The sequence below is a fragment of the Primulina eburnea genome, chromosome 10 (genome assembly GCF_022965805.1).
Source record: "Primulina eburnea isolate SZY01 chromosome 10, ASM2296580v1, whole genome shotgun sequence".
In the NCBI taxonomy this organism is placed as follows: domain Eukaryota; kingdom Viridiplantae; phylum Streptophyta; class Magnoliopsida; order Lamiales; family Gesneriaceae; genus Primulina; species Primulina eburnea.
Window position 1 is genome coordinate 11,143,277 of NC_133110.1, and position 13,428 is coordinate 11,156,704.

The 13,428-nt window shown below is 38.4% G+C and overlaps 1 long non-coding RNA gene across 1 annotated transcript in view; it reads left to right on the forward strand.

Moving 5' to 3' along the window:
* The first annotated feature begins 734 nt into the window (after positions 1-734).
* Positions 735-13,428, forward strand: part of LOC140803102 (uncharacterized) — an 87,026-nt gene continuing 74,332 nt past the window's right edge. The window contains exon 1 of the long non-coding RNA XR_012111766.1: positions 735-824. This is a non-coding gene — a long non-coding RNA (uncharacterized lncRNA). The remainder of the gene's footprint in view (positions 825-13,428) is intronic.

A 13,428-nucleotide genomic window follows, 5' to 3' on the forward strand; every position in this document is an offset into this window, starting at 1 on the left:
TTTTGATCCAAGCATGAGATAGATTGGCTGTCTGTTTCCCTTTTTGTTCCTTTTCTTTTACATGTAATTGTGCATTTCATGCTTTGACACTCCCGTTTTCTGATATGTGGTGCAAGGGGCTGTTGTATAAGATTGTCAAGGTCCTGTACAGATCGGGAGTGTGAGACGTAGGTGCTGGAATGAGAAGTGATCGGGTTTAGTTGAAAGCGTGAAGAGCTGTGCAGATCGGGAAGCTTGTGTAGAGGTTCGGTCCTTGTTTCTGCCACGCCAGCTGAGCGAGAGCCGTCTCCAGCCCTGGACCAGACCTTGATGGGTCTGAATCAGGGTCTGGAATGGCTCGAACCACTATGGAAAGGAGGGATGTAGTAATCAAGCATGGGTGAGATGGGTTACCGCGGTAGTAGATTCTTGGTGACTCAGGGTTCTTAGAGGTTTCCAGCGTGCATGGAGGAGGGTTTGTGGGTCTGGTAGGTACCTTAGGGTCTGATCTAGGTCCCTAGCAGGCTGGTTAGTGGCTGGTACGTAAGGTTGGCTGATGGCGTGTGTTTTAGGGAGAGAAGTTCATGAGGGAGCGTCATTGGGAGGGGCCGAGAGCTTGTTGACAAGGTTTGGGATTTCAGCCTAGAGTTTTGGGCTATAAATTATATTTTAGGATCTTTTAAGTGTTTTTAAGTATGGTAAGAAGTTGGGATAAATTTCGGTTCGATTCGAGTTAAAACCGGGACCCCGGTCCGAATTTTTAAAACAAATCGATTAAGTTTGAGTTTGCTTCTCGAATTTACGTCTAGGAATGCTTTTAAAAATGTTTTGGGATATTTTAAGGAGTTTGGTGAGCTTCGGGTCAATTTTAGAAGTCCAGGGTTAAAACGATAATTTTTGGGTTTCCAAAGACAAAATGGTCATTTTGCACCCGGGTTGAGATTTTGGTCTTGGCAGCGCCCTGAGCACCAATCATGATATTTTAAATGTTCATGCATCACGTTTATGATTTTTACGCTATTATAATAATTATGGTGCATGCTTGGTTTAAAGGGATTAAGAGAGAAAGTGAGAAAGTGAGGAGCACTCCGTCTCCGCCGCGCCGCGTCGTTATTTCGTTTGTTTTCTGTCAAAACAAACCAATGCTTGTTTATATCTTCTTTCACTCTTCAATCAAGTCGTATAGGTATTTTTAAATATCGCAAGTACATGATTTTAATGCAAGAAGATCGAAATTGTTCATATTTAATGATGTTATTTAATTATATCACGTGCAAAATATTCATTTTGAGATTTATGCGATACTTCTTGGGGTCACTTTACTATCTTGGGATTATTATTTCACCCGGTCGTCAGTTACCGGTCCGGTCGCCAGTTACCGGTCAGTTCAATTCAGTTCCCGGTCCGGTCGCCAGTTACCGATCAGTTCAATTCAGTTCCCGGTCGTCAGTTACCGGTCTGGTCGTCAGTTATCGGTTAGTTTCACCCGGTCGCCAATTACCGATCAGTTTCCGGTCGTCAGTTACCTGTCCGATCGTCAGTTACCGGTCAGTTCAGTTCAGGGACCACTTGCATAGACCATAATCTCAACAGAAAATTATAACATGCTATTTCAGTACAGGGCTCCGAGGAGCAAACGTTTTCACTATGATTTTCAGTTCAGTTATGCACGTATTATAATTGATCATGATAAATTATTTTCACGATTATGCCTCATGACATGATAATTTTACCCCCATGCAAATTTTACTATATTATTTACTCGTTATTTACGATATATGCATGATGAGTCTTTAGGTTCACTAGACTTGATTGTTGTAGGTACTGATGAGGTCGGGGCCGAGGGCGGGGACCAGTGAGCTAGCTTAGGTCGGCAGAAGTGGAACCCGAGGACCTCATTTCAGCATTTATTATTTTTAATTCAAACCAAGTTTTTATGTTGCTGAATAATTTTTAAGTCATTATTTTGCAAACATTAGATTTCTTCCGCTGCTATTTTGAATATCAAACATTTTTATCAGTTTAACTTATGATTGAGACATTTTAATTATTTTAAAAGAAAATTTTTAATTTTCCGCAAATTTTCAAGCACAAATTTTCGGGCCGTTATAGCTGTATCAGAGCAATGGCTCTGTAAAAGGTTATACTACTACTGACCTCGAGAAGCTCACGAAGTCACGTCTTCGGTCTGTAAGTTTTACATTTACGCATTTTATCTAAAGCATGAATTATTTTAACAGCATGATTTCATGAAATATTTTACGTTCAGATTTTATTATTCAGTATTTACTTAAATTTAAAGAAATTACGGAATTATGCATGTTGGTTACGTTTGGGTTATATGTATGGAAAAGTATGACTCCTAGACGCCTTGTTGAGCGCGCGAGGGATGATGAGCGCCGTCATGAGGACGGTGAGCGTCAGAGGAAGGAGGGAAATGCACCTCCACCTCCACCGGACATAAATAAGAATTTCGCTATTGGGCATTAGGAGAGGTCGTAAATTATTTGACTATATTAATTTTTGGGTTAGTATTACTGATGTTCTACTTATGGGCCATAAGTTAAACTTAAAAATTATGAATGTTTTCGGGACTTGTAGAATTTGTAAGAAATTAATGATGGTTTGTGGTTGCTAGTTGAATTAAATTTTTGAGGATTTCATGCAAAGATTAATGATTCGAAGACTACGACGATGTTTGGAAGTATAAAACGTAGAATTTATTTAGGATACATGCTCTACCTAGTTAGATTTAAGGATGGAATTGCATGAATTGAGAATTTTAGGGACCTAATTGTGTAATAACTAATAATTTGATGACCAAAGTGCAAAACAAAAATTTTAAGGGACTATTTTTGAATTTACCAAATTTTGGGATTTAATTTTGAGTTCGAGAATCTAAAAGTTTAATGAGGTAAAGATGGAAAAATTTTATGGGGACAATGATGTAAATTTCGAAGAATTGTAGGGCCAAAATGTAAATTTGGAGAACTATAAGTTTCAGATTGCAATTTTCAAAATTTTAAGGATTAAATGCGAACTTTTGAGGAATTGGAATTTTAAGTATTTATAGAAATGTAAGACGTGTTATGGGAATTAATTTTGGGTTTAATAAACTTAAGGCTATTGAACCTTATGATGCGGGAAATCTATAAAATGAAATTGGGAACACTGAGGACTAATGGGTAATTGTGGAATTTCGAGATTTAGGGAAAAGTTGGATGATATTCGAGGAAAGTAAGAATTAATTTTACAATTTTAAGAAATTTGAGAACCTATTTAGTAGTAAGTGAGAATTGAACGGTTTAAATGATAGGAATTTTCGGTTATTTAGGCTCGAAGGAGATATAGAATATTTAGATATTTGGGTTATAATGTTATTGTTAGACATGAATTTTATTGTGGCAATGATAACTAAAACCAGTAGACCAGCAGACCAGTACAACAGAATAAATTATCAGTAGCTACTGTTCTAGTAAAACTAAACCAGTAGAAAAGGGATAACAATACAAAACCAGTAGAGAGCGTTTTCTAACGTTGCTATCTTAATTGTTACCGTTAAAGAGTTCCTAGTACTAGTACTAATTGCAGCATTAAATACTATACGGAGTCATTTAATGCATATTACCCAATTAAGTATAAAACAAGACTGATTGTTTTATAGCTTTTCTGGAGGAACTTGTTTCGGTAATAAAGCTGATTGTATCAGTTATCTGAAGACTTTTCTGATTGTGAACGTTGAACTCAGTCGATTATATATACTTGGATCGAATCCTTGTTCGACACGACACTTCGCTTATTATCATTTTTCAAGGAACAAAGCTACTCTCTTATCAGACGAATATCAGAATTCCTTGAGTACTTAGAAAGGTCAACACAAAGAGAAAGTAGCACACGCCTCACAGCTTATATCAGATCTTTTAAAGATCATCTTGTGCTACTGATTCTTACACTCTTCAATCTCAAACATTGCTTATATTTTATCAGAAGAGTCTGTAATCTGAAAAGAGTCTTTTCAGAACTTTGTGTTTCGTATATTTGTGAGTTGAAGTAACTAAGAGTTTCAGTAGGCTAAGGTGTAAGTCCTTCTGAAGTGGGTGTGTACAAGAGTTGTACTGTAATATCCAAAGTCTTTTAGTTATACCTTCTGGAAACAGAAGAAGGGGAGACGTAGAAGAGTTTATCTTCGAACTTCCATAAAAAACTGCTGCCTACTGTTTTATTGTTTTTCAACTACTTCATCATATTGTTTCCGCACGTTTCATTGTAATCAGGTGAAAGTATTCGCACAAGATTAACTACTATCCTTAACAGGATTGTAGTAACTCATCAGAACGAAAAACGAGTAGAGTTTATTCACCCCCCCTCTAAACTCAACTTCGATCCTCAACAATTGGTATCAGAGCGAGTCATTCTTGTTTGTGAAAAACTGCAACAAATGGCACATTTCAGCAAGATCCCTATGTTCTCTAAGGAAGATTTTGATGACTGGAAGATAAGAATGCAAGCTCATCTTGCAGCACAAGATGATGACATGTGGTATGTCATCACAGATGGTCCACTGAAAATCTTAAAGCCTAACACAGCTGTTGCTGTTACTGACGGTGCACCACAGATGGTCGAGAAATCAAGAAGTGAATGGACCAGTGAAGATAAGAAGAAAGCCAATCTTGATAATGTGGCGAAGGACATATTGTATAAAACTCTCGACAAGAACACTTTCAGCAAGATCAAAATGTGTTCTACTGCAAAAGATATTTGGGAGAAGCTCATCCAGATATGTGAAGGAAATGAGCAAACAAAAGAAAACAAACTGTCTGTAGCAATGCAGAAGTTCGAAAATCTGAAAATGAGAGCTGGTGAAACTCTAAATGAATTTGATGAAAGATTCAGCAGCTTGGTAAATGAGCTAACAGCTCTAGGTAAAGAGTATAACAATAGAGAAATAGCCCTCAAGGTGATGAGAGCTTTACCCAGAGAATGGGATGTTAAAACAATGGCTATGAGAGTATCCAAAGACTTGAACAAGTTGGAACTGCACGACTTATTTGCAGATCTGAAAGCCTATGAGTTCGAATTGGAAGTGAGAAGTGGAGAAGAGCCTTCAAGCTTACCAACCAAGGCTCTTGCTGCTACTGCTACTGCTTTTACTGCTACTGCCTCTACCTCTTCTACTGCTGCTGCAGTTGTACCTCAGGCACTACCGACTGTAATCATTGACAATGCAATGGAGAAAACTGCTGAACAAATCAGTAGTGATGCTATGTCCTTATTTGTGAAGAAATGTTCCAGGTTCATGAAGAAGAATCATCGAACTTATCAGGGTCCAAATCGCAACTACAAGAAAGATTCACCATCTGGTGATATGGGATGCTTTAACTGTGGAAAGATAGGTCACTTCATTGCAGATTGTCCTAAACCAAAGAAGGATGATCAAAAGAGAAAGGATCACAAGAGGAATGACAAAAAATCCAGAAGAGATCGAAAATCAATGATTGCCGAAGAAAGCAAATCTAAGTGGGCGGACTCTAGCTCTGAGTCATCTGATTCAGAAAGTCATCCCAGTGATAGTGATGCAGAAGAAGTCAAATGTCTAATGGCAGACAATGATTCAACCTCGACATCTGGAGAGGTATTTGATTTTGACTCTAATGAATTTACACGCAATGACTTGATTGATGCACTGCATGAAATGGTAAAAGAGTATTCAAGACTTTCTCAATCATTTGAAGAAGTTAAGATTGAAAATCAGAACTTAAAGAATCAAAACAGTAAGTTAACTTGCTTGCAAGTAGACAGCTGCAATGATTTACAAGTTAAGATGAGTAAATTAATAACTGAGAATGAAAGAGCCAAAGCAGATTACCAGAAGGTGCTTTCTGAAAACCAGAAGTTGTCGCTGCTGGTAAATGCTTGGAATAAGTCTTCTGTTTCATTGAAAAAGATGCAAGAATTACAAAAAACAGTCAGGAGATAGGAGTGGTCTCGGTTTCTGTAATAATGAAGGCACATCTGAAACGAATACTAAGCCAACACTGGATATATGCAAAGGGAAATACATTCACTTTGTGAAATCCAGTGTGGTACAGGAACCAGTAATACCTACTGTTTCAGTTGAAAGGAATTTAAATCAGACGAACAGAAGGATGCACTATGGTCTGGGTTACGTTAAACCTAAGGAAAAAGTTGACCAGAGTTCTAGATTCAGAAAAGAATTCAACTCTGGAAGACAATATCCTATGAAGGTTAGAAACTACCAGTACTACAACTCTAAACCTGTTCAGAAGAGATACAGACTGGAAAACAGAAACAGAAGGGAGGAACAACATTTTGGTATGCATACTGTTAGAAATAACAGACCTTCTGTTGCACACACATCTTTGGATACCCGAAGTACAAAGTCACCAAGAATTGTACAAATGTGGGTCCCCAAAGGACTGATAAGGCTTGGACCCAAATAGATTTGGGTACCAGATACTAAAATTTGTGTTTGTAGGAACAGCAGAAGGAAGCAGAAATCAGTAACTCTACATGGTATCTGGACAGTGGATGTTCCAAACACATGACTGGACAAAGAAACCTACTTTCTGAGATAGTAAGTTGCACTGGACCAAAGATAACTTTTGGAGACAATTCTAAAGGTAAAACCATGGGTAAGGGTAAGATTATCCACGGTAACATAACTATTGATAATGTTTTATTAGTTGACAATATTTGTTACAATCTAATCAGCATTAGTTAACTATGTGATAACGGTTATTCTGTGGCTTTTCAAAAGCATTAATGTATAGTTAGAGATTCTGCTGAAAATACTGTGTTAACGGGAAAAAGAGAAGGCAACACTTATAGAGTCTCCTGGAACTCAAATCATGTCAATACTCCTACATGCTTAGTTGCTTCTCTTAGCAATAAACACTAGCTATGGCACAAGAAATTGAATCATCTGAATTTCAAGTCAATCAATTATCTCAAGAAGCAGAATATGGTTGATGGATTACCTGACATTAATTTCGTTAAAAATCATGTTTATTCTGCTTGTCAGCTTGGGAAACAGATAAGATCCAGTTTCAAAACGAAAGATAGCAAATCAACTTCAAGATGTCTGGAACTTTTGCATATGGATTTATTTGGTCCGATCCCCATCATGAGCTTAGGGGGAATGAAATATACTCTTGTTGTTATTGATGATTTTTCTAGATTCTCTTGGGTAATCTTTCTCGCAGGAAAAGATCAAACCAGTAGTCTCTTGATCAAGCTTCTGAAAAGGATTCAAAATGAAAAATCTACTACCATCATTAAAATCAGAAGTGATCGGGGCACTGAATTCACTAACAAGTATCTTGAGCTATATTTGAATGGACAGGGAATTCATCATGAATATTCAGCTGCCAGAACTCCTCAACAAAACGGAGTAGCTGAGGGGAGAAATAGAACTCTAAAAGAAGCAGCTAGAACAATGCTAGCAGATGCAGACATTTCTCAGCGCTTCTGGGCTGAAGCTATCAATACTGCTTGTTACACGCAAAACAGATATATGGTCAACAAAAGACACAACCAGACTCCGTATGAAATACGGAATGGGAAGAAGCCCATTGTATCTTATTTTCATGTGTTTGGTTGCAAATGTTTTGTACTGAATAATGGCAAGAATCATTTAACTGCATTTGATTCTAAATCAGATGCTGGAATATTTCTTGGTTACTCTGCTGTAAGCAGAGCTTTTAGAATTTTCAACAATAGAACTCTTAATGTTGAAGAATCGATTCATGTTGTCTTCGATGAAGACAACAGTGCTGAAATTTCTAACATATCTGATTTAAGTAACAGGTTAGACAGGATTCACTTGGAAATTGACAGTGAAGATGATGTAGAAGCTAATACCAAGGATCTTCAAAATCCAGAACCAGACATTCCTATAGTGGAACCAGAAGTACAGACTCTGGATCTACCAATACCAGCAGAAGATGTTCAAGAACCTACTACTGGTTCTGTGGAAGACAATCTTAGCATACCAAATCAGGAAGATGCCCACTTAAATCTGTTTATCTGGAGAAAATCTCATCCTCCATCATTGGTTATTGGTAATCCAACAGCGCCCTTGAGGACCAGAAGGCAAATGCTAAATGAATACATGCATGCTGCTTTTATATCTCAGGATGAACCAAAGAAGATTGAAGAAGCTCTTCTGGATCCTAGTTGGATTGAAGCCATGCAAGAAGAACTGAATCAATTCAAACGTAATGAAGTTTGGTTTCTAGTACCTAGACCATCTCACCAAGCTGTCATTGGAACTCGGTGGATATTTAGAAATAAACTCAATGAAGAAGGCACAGTGGTGAGAAATAAAGCTAGACTGGTGGCTCAAGGCTTCAGACAAGAAGAAGGCATAGACTTTGATGAGACTTATGCACCAGTAGCAAGGCTCGAAGCAATCAGAATATTCTTAGCCTTTGCTGCTTTCAAGAATTTCAAAGTATATCAAATGGATGTGAAAAGTGCTTTTCTGAATGTTTTACTACAAGAAGAAGTTTACGTGGAACAACCTCCAGGTTTTATCGATCATTTCTCTCCTCATCATGTATTTAAATTACACAAAGCTTTATATGGTCTAAAACAGGCACCTAGAGCATGGTATGACACTTTATCACAATTTCTTATTGATCATGACTTTACCATCGGAGCAGTAGATAAAACTTTATTTACTTTAGTCAAGAATAAGCACACTCTTTTGGTACAGATCTATGTTGATGATATCATCTTTGGGTCAACTAACCCCAAATTATGTGCAAAGTTTGGAAAATTGATGCAGGATAAATTCGAGATGAGTATGATGGGAGAATTAACATTCTTCCTAGGATTGCAAATTAAGCAACTGGAGACTGGAATTTTTATAAATCAAGCGAAGTACACCAATGAGCTTATGAAAAAGTTTGGAATGGAAGCATACTCTGCTGCTTATACTCCAATGAGCTCATCTGTTAAACTTGATAAAGATGAAAGTGGTATTCCAATAGAGATAACTCAGTATCGAGGTCTTATTGGTTCATTATTATATTTAACTGCCAGTAGACCAGATATCATGTTTGCTGTTTGCATTTGTGCTAGATTTCAATCTAACCCCAAACAATCTCATTATATTGCTGCTAAACGTATTTTGAAGTACTTGAAAGGAACTCAAAATGTCGGCTTATGGTATCCCAATGATTCATCGTTAAATCTTATTGGATATTCAGATGCTGATTATGCAGGTTGCAAACTAGACCGAAAAAGCACGAGTGGTTTTTGTCAATTTCTTGGTGATATGTTGATATACTGGTTTAGCAAGAAACAGACTTCCATAGCCACATCTACTGCAGAAGCAGAATATCTGGCTGCTGGAAGCTGCTGCTCCCAGATACTGTGGATTCAACAACAGTTAAGAGATTATGGGATTCAAGCCTCCGAATCACCTATATTCTGTGACAATACCAGTGCAATTGCAATCACACAAAATCCAGTACTTCATTCCAGAACGAAACACATTGACATCAGACATCACTTTATTAGAGATCATGTGCAGAAGAAGAACATTCGTCTGGAATATGTTTCTACTGATCAACAAACAGCAGATATCTTTACGAAACCCTTACCAGAAAATAAGTTTTCTTACTTTCGGAATTCTCTTGGTTTGATAGATTTAACTTAATCATCTTCTGATATCTTAGTTAAGATTTTATTATTACTTAATTATTTATCGCATTGAACTAACAGTAAGATATTTATAGAAAAGCAGAAGAGAAAAGTCAGATACGCAAACTGGAATTTTATTAGAAACCATTTCTGTACATTACTCGATGCAAAAATGAATACAGTAGATGTTCTTTGCTATTTAACCAGTAGCGTTACATGTAGCGTTTATCTTCTGTAATAAGAACTCTCTGATCTTTGCTTGCAAAGTACTTCAGCAGGAAGAAGGATGGTCTTCTTCGAAAATAAAGGCCTAGAAAGAATCTAAGCAAGCCTCGGCCTTACAAGAATCTGGCAAGCTTGGGACTTGTCAGTACTAATATAATTTTTAGATGCCTTACAGGGCATCAGAGAGAATTTCATCATCATCAATCCACCAGCACTCTCTTATTCCATTAGCATGCTTCTGGAAGAAATGGATGCAACATTTCAAACTCAATCGAAGCACCAGATCTGCTTGACTGTGGAAACTACAACTCCAGGAGTGTATTTCAAGGATCATTACGTAAATAATGATATTCTCAAACATCTCTCTGAACACCTTTTCTTCGACTCCAGGATCAAATCTCTCTGTTTACTTGAGTTTTCATTGCTTTTGTTTAACTTTGTTCAAGCCTTGCAGGTATTTATAGAGGGAACAAAGACTCTTGTGAATCGCAAGATTGCGACTGTTCATTTTCAACGGCTCAGATTGAAAGATGGCCAAGAGTCACTTGTCGTAATTATGATCATTTATTAATTGCATTTACCGAGGGAGAACAGTATCTTAGTCAGACTGAAAGTTCGACACCTTTTCAGAAAACAGATAGGATGATTGTCTTTTCGATAAAACTACAAGTCTACTGGTTTTGTCAAAGTGCTCAAATATTTCAGCACTCTGAAACTTCCAGCAGACGTTATCATAAAACGACAAATCCTCTTCTGATTTCTTTAGTAACCGTCTGGACAGCCCGCCATTTTTCAAATTTTTCAAAATCATTCGTGTACCTGACAGTTTCTGCAAAAACATTTCAAACACTCAACCAAGAACATACTGACACGTGTCTTTATGTTTATTTGACGGCTGTATATCTATCTCAAATTTCACCTTTTTCATCTTTACTGTTTCATAACTATCGATATTCAGCTGCTGCTTTCTCCATATCATTACTAACTACTGCATAATTTGTCTGATCTCATCTACACATAGAAATGGCTGGAGCATACACTCTTAACGCTTATCAAGTTAACTTTGCTTCGATTCTCAACATCAAGGATGAGAATCTCTTGAAAATGTTTCAGGATATTGAGAAATCGGGACTCCGGAAATTCCTGGAAGCACCAGCAGTTATCTACAAAAATGCTCTACTGGAATTTTACGCTAAAGCAACAGTGCATGAAGGAATGATTGTTTACACTCAAGGAGATGCATCTATTTCTATTGATGCCGCACATCTAGGAGCAACCTTCCTCCTTCCACTTTCAGGTACGTCTGAAATCTCTGATATTTCCAAGACAGATATGTCTGTTGCACTCAGCAACTTCTCAGCCTCTGGAGAAGAAGTATCTCCTTCCTGTCACAAGAAATTGCTCAAAATAGAGTATCAGATTCTGGCCGATATTGTGGCTAAAGCTATTTTGATCAAGGCTGGCACCTTCGACAAGTTGATGAAGGAGAAGGTTCAAGTAATGACTGCCATCACCAAGGGGATAAAGGTGGATTGGAGTCATTTTATTTTCAGAACTATGAAGGATATGGTTGTTAGGAGAAGTTCTGGTTTCGCGGTTCAGATCAGTGTTTTGCTTAAGGATGCTGGTTTCGCATCTACCAGTGATCTCGATGCTACTTCCGTTACCATGATTGATGCAGCAAATGTATTGGCTTTAAGGCCTAAGCCAACAGTGGTAGAGTTTGTTGCGATGAAGAAGGAAATTGGGGAAACTGCTTCTGAGGCTCCAAAACCTCAAAAGAAAATTTCAAAGAAACGATTGATTATTTCGACGGATTCAGATAAAACAGCATCAGAAGAGTCTGCTGCTGCTGTTCAACCAGCAGTGCCAACCCCAGCCAAGAAGAAACCGCGCACCATTCTGAAGATTAAGAAGACATCAGCACTGTCTGAAATTGAGAAAGTACCTATTCGACAGGTCTTTCCAGAAGCGGTTCCTTCTGCTCAATCAACTGCTTCTTCGACTGCACTCACTACTGCGTCTGTTTCAGCACCTTCTACTGCTACTGTTTTTAAGCCAACATCTGGAATTGTTATTCGGGAACCAGCAAGCGGATCTTCTGCTTTCCGACCTATTGCGCCTATTTCCTCTTCTGACAAAGGCAAAGGGAAAATGGTGGAGGAACCACCTATTTTTAGTCACAAGACCATTGTCACCACCGGCGTTGATCTTCATCTAGCCGAGATTGAGACCTCTGCAAACGATGACATAAAATTCTTTGATGAATGGCATACTGTCCGTTTGTTTCATTCTTTCGCTTATTTCAAGATCAAAGGAAATTATGGCAAGATGGTGAATGCAGAAAAGAAGATTTTTCAGCTGGCAAAAACAGAAAATGTCATCGAGGCCTTGAGAAGAAGGACCTTTATCCTCGATCAGCTGAAGTGTCAGAAGTTAGAATCAGTTCTGAAAGTTCTTCAATCAAATTTTGATCCTGCTGTTCCTACTGTTGTTCAGGATCAAAACGTTATTATGATTCTATCTGACAGGTTAAAGCAGATGAGTGAGCAACTTCTTACTCAAGAACAAGGCTTTGGAGAGCCTATTGTTTATCACATTGGTCTTGTCCCGAATTTTCAGCAGACTCAGTCAGTCGAGGAAAGGACTACAGCCTCCCCAAAGGCTTCTGCTCTTAGTACTCCTGCATCTCCAACAAGGGCCATTCAGTCCTCATCACTTTTTTCCGTACATGAACTGGCTTCAGTAGAGGAAGTCATTGAATCAATTGTCCCCACTGTCTCTACTACTCTAGAAGCGGTACCGGATACTTCGTTGCCACCATCTGATTCTCCTATCCCAGGGCGACAAATAGCAGAACCAGATGCTACTTCTTCTCTACCGAATTTAAAGTTGTTCTCCGCTGATCATCAAGCAGAACTGAACGTTCTTCTGGAACAGCCTTCTGCACCTTTCACTGCAACATCTTCAGAGTCACAGGCTGTTCTTGCACCAACGGAAGAAGCTCTGGCATCTGACTTGGCCGTTCCTACTGAAGAAATTGCTCTTCCCTTGATTGCTGTTGAACCTACTGTTTCTGCAATTCCAGCAGAAAGCACAGCAGACCTTGCTCCTTCTACTGCATTGATGGATGCTCCTCTTGTTTCTACTGCGTTGACTGTTTCTCTCCCTGTTTTGACTGCGACGAATTCTCGTCTTTCTGAGATCAAACAACGCATTCTTGCTCGAACCCCTTCCCCGGAATTAGATGCATTCGACCTGGAACATCAGATTCAGCTTCTACAAACCGACCTCAACAACATCTCTGATTTAGTGAAACGTATATCTCGTGAAAACCTTGCGGAATTCAGTGGTGCTCAATCTTTTCGAGAGCGAATGAGCAAACATATCTATAACACTAAGGAGACCGTGGACAAGATGTGTACTGAAACCATCGTTTTCAGACAAGCTATCTCCAGAACTCACAGCACTCTCATGCTTGCTCAAAATGATATACTCAATCGAATCACGGAGCATGATGATCTCTTTCGATCACTGTCTACATCTGTGGAACTT